The sequence below is a fragment of the Arachis duranensis genome, chromosome 10 (genome assembly GCF_000817695.3).
Source record: "Arachis duranensis cultivar V14167 chromosome 10, aradu.V14167.gnm2.J7QH, whole genome shotgun sequence".
Taxonomy (NCBI): Eukaryota; Viridiplantae; Streptophyta; class Magnoliopsida; order Fabales; family Fabaceae; genus Arachis; species Arachis duranensis.
Genome location: NC_029781.3, coordinates 21407364 through 21413985, shown reverse-complemented (window position 1 = coordinate 21413985; position 6622 = coordinate 21407364). Strand labels below are relative to the sequence as shown.

The window sequence follows — 6622 nt, the reverse complement described above, 5'->3', positions numbered from 1 at the left end:
TTAACCAAAACCCTAGTTTTCAGCACTCTCTCTCCTCATTTGTTACACACACAAGCTGAAATTTGAGAGAAAGGGAGGAAGAACACTCTCTCAAGTTCTCTCCCTTGGTTGATCTTCAAACCACCATAACTTTTGATCTAGAGCTCCGATTGCCGCCCCGTTTGCGGCCACGCCTTCACCGCGGAAATCTCTACAAAACCCATACAACCAATCTTGAGGTAAGCCACGTGTTGCTGTTCGAAATCTCAGCCCTTATTTTCGAGTTTCATGGGTGAAATGTTGAGATTTTGGGTTCTTTGATGTTATAGGACCCAACTCTCTTGAAGGAGGAGGTTAATCTTGTCTCCTTGGACCTTGGGTGTAGTAAGATTCTCAACCCTAGTGTGATTTGTGATTTTATGATGTTTGGGTTTTGAGATTTTGTGTATGGGTATGATGGTTGTGGCTTAGGTTGTGTGTGTGTGGACATTGGAGCTTGATTGGTATTTTAAAAAGCTTGGGAAGGGTTTGGTGGTGAAAAATCTGTTCTTGGAGGTGTTGATGCCTTGAGAGCTTGTGGATAAGTGGTTTGGAAGTGCTCCGGTGGAGCTTGGGAAAATCGGCTAAGGTATGGTTTCGGTTTCCCGTATCTAATATGTAATGTGGTAGGAAATACTTAGGCTAGAGGCCCTAAGATAGGCATTGAAGGTGAAACCACGTGATAGTGAGTATGATATTGATTATGTGTAATGATGATTGATTGGAAATGGTATTGTTGGAAATTGGGATGAGGAAAGATGTATGACATGTTAATGTGTTTGTAATTAAGCCATTTGTTTGAAATGGGTAAAAATGGTTATATGGCGACTTTGTGAATCATGGCAAATTGTTAATGTGTGAGTTGAGGAGGCTTGATGTTGAAATTGATGTATTTTGATTGATTTCAAAGGAAAGGGATGAAAATGTCATGTTTTGATTGATTTTTAAAAGAGTTGGAAATGGCTTGTTTTGAAAATGGCACTTTGTTGTTTTTATGAAAAACATGGTTTTTTGGCATACTGTGGTGGGACATAACTTGGACTACGGATCTCTGTTTTGTGCCAAATCTATTTAGAAATGAAATTGGATCCGGGATGTCCATGCCGTTCGAAGAACGGGTGAAAAATGATTTAAAATGAGGAAGTTATGTCCGTCGGAAGATTGGGGTCTAAATCTGTGAATTCTGCAGATTTTAACTTAGAAAATTTTTAACAGAATGACCCCTTGCGCGTGGGCGCACCTGGCGCGTACGCGCCGATCTTCCAGAAAGCGTCATCCACGCGTGCGCGTGATGTGCGCGGGCGCGCCGATGGTGCTGCACCCAATGCCCAACCATTTTCCAGAGAGTCATGCCAAAACTGTGCCAGTGTTGTGCCTGGGGCACGAGAACACCCACGCGTACGCGTGGTTGACGCGTACGCGTCGATTGGCAAATTTCTAATCCACGCGTTAGCGTGCTGGACGCTTGCGCGTTGATGAAGTTTTTGAGGCCATCCGCGCGTGCGCGTGGAGTGCGCGTACGCGTGGCCCTATTTTCATCCCAAAGTTAATTTTTGAGTTTTAAAAGCCAAATCTCATACTTCTAAGCCTCCGATCTCACCACTTATATCTTAAATCATTATGATATGCCTAGCTATTAGAAAAGGGCTAGTGAATAAGGTAACTTGCGAGTGAAGCAAGGGGAAGATGAATAATCAATGAGGATCATTGATGATTATGTGAGATGTGGAGGATGGTGGTGGAAGTGCTTGTTATGCCATTGGCCGAGGGGCCGTAATTGTTTATGAATTGGTTGGTTCTGGATTGAACCGTGAGCCAGAATAGCTGTGTATGCTATGAATATTGGCTGGTTATGGATTTAACCGTGAGCCGGATGGCTGATATGGATGTTGATCCATGGATGAGAATTCATGCATGTTTATGCTGAATTATTGATAATTGTGATTTGCACTTCCACTATCTGAGATACGAGTTTGCCTGGGTAGTAGCAGTGGCTAGCCACCACGTGCTCCAGGTTGAGACTTGATACTCTGTTGACCCTATGTCGTAAATGTGGCCGGGCACTGTGAAAGACCCGGATGAGCTCGCCCCCGTATATATTCACCAGTGAGGGTGATGGATATAGATCATGATTATGATCAAGTTTATAATGAGTATAACTCGAGTTGGGGATGCGTGACAGAGGGACAGTCCAATGGTTAACTGCCAGGACTTGTCGGGTTGGCTCTATAACCGACAAGATAATATCATCAGCCACTAGGGACAGGCATTCATCATATGCATACTATATGAATTGTTTGAGATTGCCTATTTGACTGCATAACACTTGCTAATTGTCTAAATGCCTTAACTGTTCCTATTTGCATATTCTTCGTTTTATATAACTGTGTTTGCTACTTTATACTCCTGCTGGTGGTTGGGAGGTCTGAAGGAATTGGAAAGGGAAGTGTTAGTTAGACGGAAGGATCTTTGGTCAGATGCCCTTTATGGTTTAGCTTGTTTATAAGCTTTGATATTATCTGGAGGAAGTTCTAGGATTGCCTTTGGCTTTCCTCCATTATTATGTATTATATATGTGGAAGCTATTACCATGGAGAAATATTTCACTCATTTTTTTTGTTTTGACACTTTCTTTTAAACATTCTTTAATATTTTTGTTGTAACACTTTTTCTTTGTGAGAGTAATTAAATTAATTGCATCCAAAATTTTTATTAGTTCTTCTCGCAATAGCTTAGTATTTTTCTTTTCTTTCTTTTTGCTTAGTGTTTTATTTTTATTTTTCTTTAGTATATAAAGTGTATGAACATGATAAGCTATGTTGTTATATAATGTTTGTTTGATGCATAAAAGAAATTTTATATCTTACTCTGTGTTACAACATAAGATAAGTGAGGTAAAATCGAGTTTAAAAGAGTAGAATTTAATTTATTATTTGTAAAAAGGTTTAACATCCTTATATTAATAAAAAAAAGTGACTTTTTATCCTAATTAATTCACAATTTGAAGGCAAATGTTAGAAGAATTTGTAACCGAATGATTCTTACCCAAACAAAAATAGCTTCCATAAGTATTATAGAATTCTTAATTCTAATAATTATTTTAATAATTTTTAATTTCATTTCTTCAATTATAAAAGCAAAAAAAAGATTTAGCCTTTTTTATTTGAAAATAATTATTGCATGATTATAATTCAAGTGATAAATTACTAATTAATATTAGAACAAAAAAAAAATTGTTCCAAACGTTAGAAATAAAAATAATACTTTATTTTTATTATTTTATTTGTTCTGTCTTCAAGCCGAATACAAGCACAAGGTTAGTAGATTGAAAAAATTAATTCAATATCGCTTATTACTAGATGAAATTTTGAGAAAAAAAAGAGTGGAAGTGAACTTTTTCTATAGCCCATTATTATCATCACCAATTTAGAAGTGAACTTTTTTTATAGCCCATTATTATCATTACCAATTTCAAGTAGATAATATTTAGTATGCCATTTCTTTAGTAGTTATGTATTATTTTGGATTAAAAAATTATTTTTCGAACAAAGACATATATTGTGTTGGTAGGTTTTTCATTTAAGAAAATCATTATATTTCTTATTGAAAATTAATACGCGAAATAATTGATTTAATAGAATAGTATCCTATTAGAGAACAGCAAAATAAAAATTATATTATATAGTCGAATATATTTTAAATTTCAACTTATATCTTTCTAAAACTACTTAAAATAATTTCAATTTTTACACATATATCTTTCACTTTAAATCCTTATAATAGTTACAACTTTTTATAATCAATAAGTGTACTTAGTTTTTAATAATTTTTAGATAGACAATAATTTTTTTTTATTTTTTTCATATTGTGCGGTAGTAATGGGCATAGTATCGGATGAGTAGTTCTTTTATTTCACAATCAAATCCAAATTTTATATCTTGAAATAATTTTATTTTTTATATTTTATTTTTACGAAGATTTTATTTTTTATTTTTGTAAAAATAAATCAAATAGATTTCATTTAAGAAGTATGTTAAGATAATCTATGATATACTAATCTTTTAACATATAATAGTTAACTAGTCAAAAAGTAAACCTACACACTATTTAACACTGTTAAATGGTTTCCGAGAGAGTGACAGGTGTTCCCAAACCTTTCTAGCTGAATGAAGGATGTAGCGTTGTTTTGCACAATGGTTCTTCACGCAATGGAAGGGTAATTGAGCATACTGCAATAATTTGAGCGGGATTGATGGCAAATTTTGGGCGCAATTCTTCAAAATTTTTCAAATTTCAATCCTTTTTCCTATGTCCTATCTATTTCTGGCTTTCTCTCTCCTTTACCCACAAAAATCAGAATCACTCTCTTTCCTTCGACGCCTCTCTCCTTTACCCACAAAAATCAGAATCACTCTCTTCCTTCGATGTTCCTTCTCTTTTTCTCTCTTCTCTGATCGTCCTCCACGAGAGACGGCTGGGCATTTGCTCATCAAAATAGAGCTAGAAGTTGCAAATGTCATCGCCTATGGAGCGCAGATGAAGCCTTTCTTTGTCACCACTGGTCAGCTGTGAAAGGAGCAGAAGCTAGCCGGAAAATTCGCAAGGTTCATCGTCAGCACTGGCACTTAAGGAGATAAAAGATCCCCATTAAAGATCTCATCAACAATGTCCACTCCTCCTCTTCCTCTTTCTTTCACCAACTGTAGCCTTATTTTTTCTTGAACTTATAGCTTTTATGGCCTCAAGGAGCGATTAATTGAAAACAGAGTCCTACATCTTGCGAAAATCATGGTAATTTTTTTTTTAATTTTTTAAGAGTTTTGCGTTTTTTTTAACAGTTTTCATGTACATGTATTCTTATTAAACTATATATTTATGTTCTTATTAAGATTCATGTTTTGCTGTTCTAGCAACAAACAAAGCACAGAACAGAGTTTGAGGAAATATAAATTTGGGGATCATTGGAATCTTGGAATCGAGGACCGTGCAAAGCCTCAGGTGTACAATGAAGAGCACAAGAACAAGGATCTTCAACAACGTGTCACCGCAGCAAGAAACAAAAATTGAAGAACTGGCTGTCAAAAAAATGGAACGGCGATGGAATCTGCTTCACGTCACGTGCCTAAAAGCAGGAAAAAATTCTTTCTTGCTTCTTCTTCGTCCATATGCACACTGTTTCTGTTGTTATTTATCTATTCTAAGGCGGGGTTAACACTGTTGGGCTTCAGTTTTCAACATTAGAGTTCTTTTCTTTTGCTGATTGCTTCAAGTATTAATTTTTTTGGTCGCTTTTGTCTTGCTGTTTAGGTTTCACACATATACAAACGAGTTGCAGCTTAAAGTGTTGTCGTAAATGGTTCTGTAATTGGCGGGTAAAAATAGGTAAGCGAGGATTCTTGCAAAACTCAAGCGCCTCGATCATGACAATAAATTACTGATTGGTTCTTTCTTTATTTCTTATAATTTTGATTTGCTTACTGGGTAAGTGGAATCTAATTTTGTTGCAACCAAAGTCCTTTGCAAATTCTGAATTGTCTGTTATCTGTCAGAATTTCTCGCAAACTTTATTGCTATTCATCTTTCAAACTAATTAATTTCCTGTGTTTTCTTAAACTATGCAGGAAAAATTGGAAGAGCTTGAGACAATAGATAATGTTTCAGTCATATGCATAGAGTAAGCATTTCTTTGGGTAAAAAGGAAATCAGTAATTGCTGATATATGATATAAGAAGAATGTTGAAATTGATTATGAGATCTACTAATTATTGTCTCAATTAGAAGTTCACGTGGTTCTTATTCTTATTAGTTATTATGATATTGGTATGGCTTAAATTTCAGTTTGCTGCAAAACGTGGAAAGTACCAGTATAATTGTACTTTTTGACGAATGAATCCTTGGTTTCGTTGTTAAAGATTGTTCATGAAGTAAGGCTGAATTTGTTGTTTGTGGCATCACTTGGATTCTTTAAATATGGGTTTGTGACAAATTTATTAACTTCTCTTTATGTTATCCCAATTTGAAACATTTTTATATAGTTGTGGTTGTTTGGAATATTGGGTAATCACTAAAAATTGTGCAGTATCTGTGAAAATACATGACTAAGGTAATTAGCAACTAAATTGTTTGAAAATTTACTTGGCTAACATTATGTATTGTTACTTCTGAAATGGAGCTTCAACTGATAGTAAGCTAGAGATCTTCAGGTACCAATCTTTATTCAATGAATTGAAGCACCATATATTTTTTTAGTACATCTATTTTTTTCCTGTTTAATCAAAATGGTTGACTTAACTGTGCAAATGAAAAAATTTACTATTTCAATATTACTTAACAAAAGCATTAAACCTGACCAATTCATACTACCTGTCCTCTTTTGTTTTTCTATAAACTTAATTGAGGGTTTTGTTTTCTGTTTCCAATTTACAGGTGACGATGAATTCGATAAGTTTTACTTCCAAAAGAAGTACATTGAAGGTAATTTTCCATTATAAATAAATAATAAAATTGGATCTTCTAAGTTTCTCCCTCTTCTTAAAGAGGGAGATAGTATTGTCTCTCCCTTAAGAAATTATGCTTTATCTATGTTAGGGAGATGCAAAAAGAT

The 6622-nt window shown here is 34.7% G+C and overlaps 2 long non-coding RNA genes across 5 annotated transcripts in view; both read left to right on the top strand.

The window, feature by feature from the left end:
• The window catches only part of LOC127742503 (uncharacterized), a 33548-nt gene that overhangs the window by 12265 nt on the left and 14661 nt on the right, over positions 1–6622 (top strand). The window lies entirely within an intron of this gene.
• LOC110276459 (uncharacterized) lies at positions 4460–6492 on the top strand. 2 transcript variants are annotated; one of them, XR_002369143.2, is made up of 4 exons: positions 4460–4809; positions 4929–5400; positions 5640–5692; positions 6445–6492. It is a non-coding gene; the product is annotated as an uncharacterized LOC110276459 (long non-coding RNA). The 2 variants fall into 2 exon arrangements; XR_008003795.1 differs by having other exon boundaries at positions 5640–5992.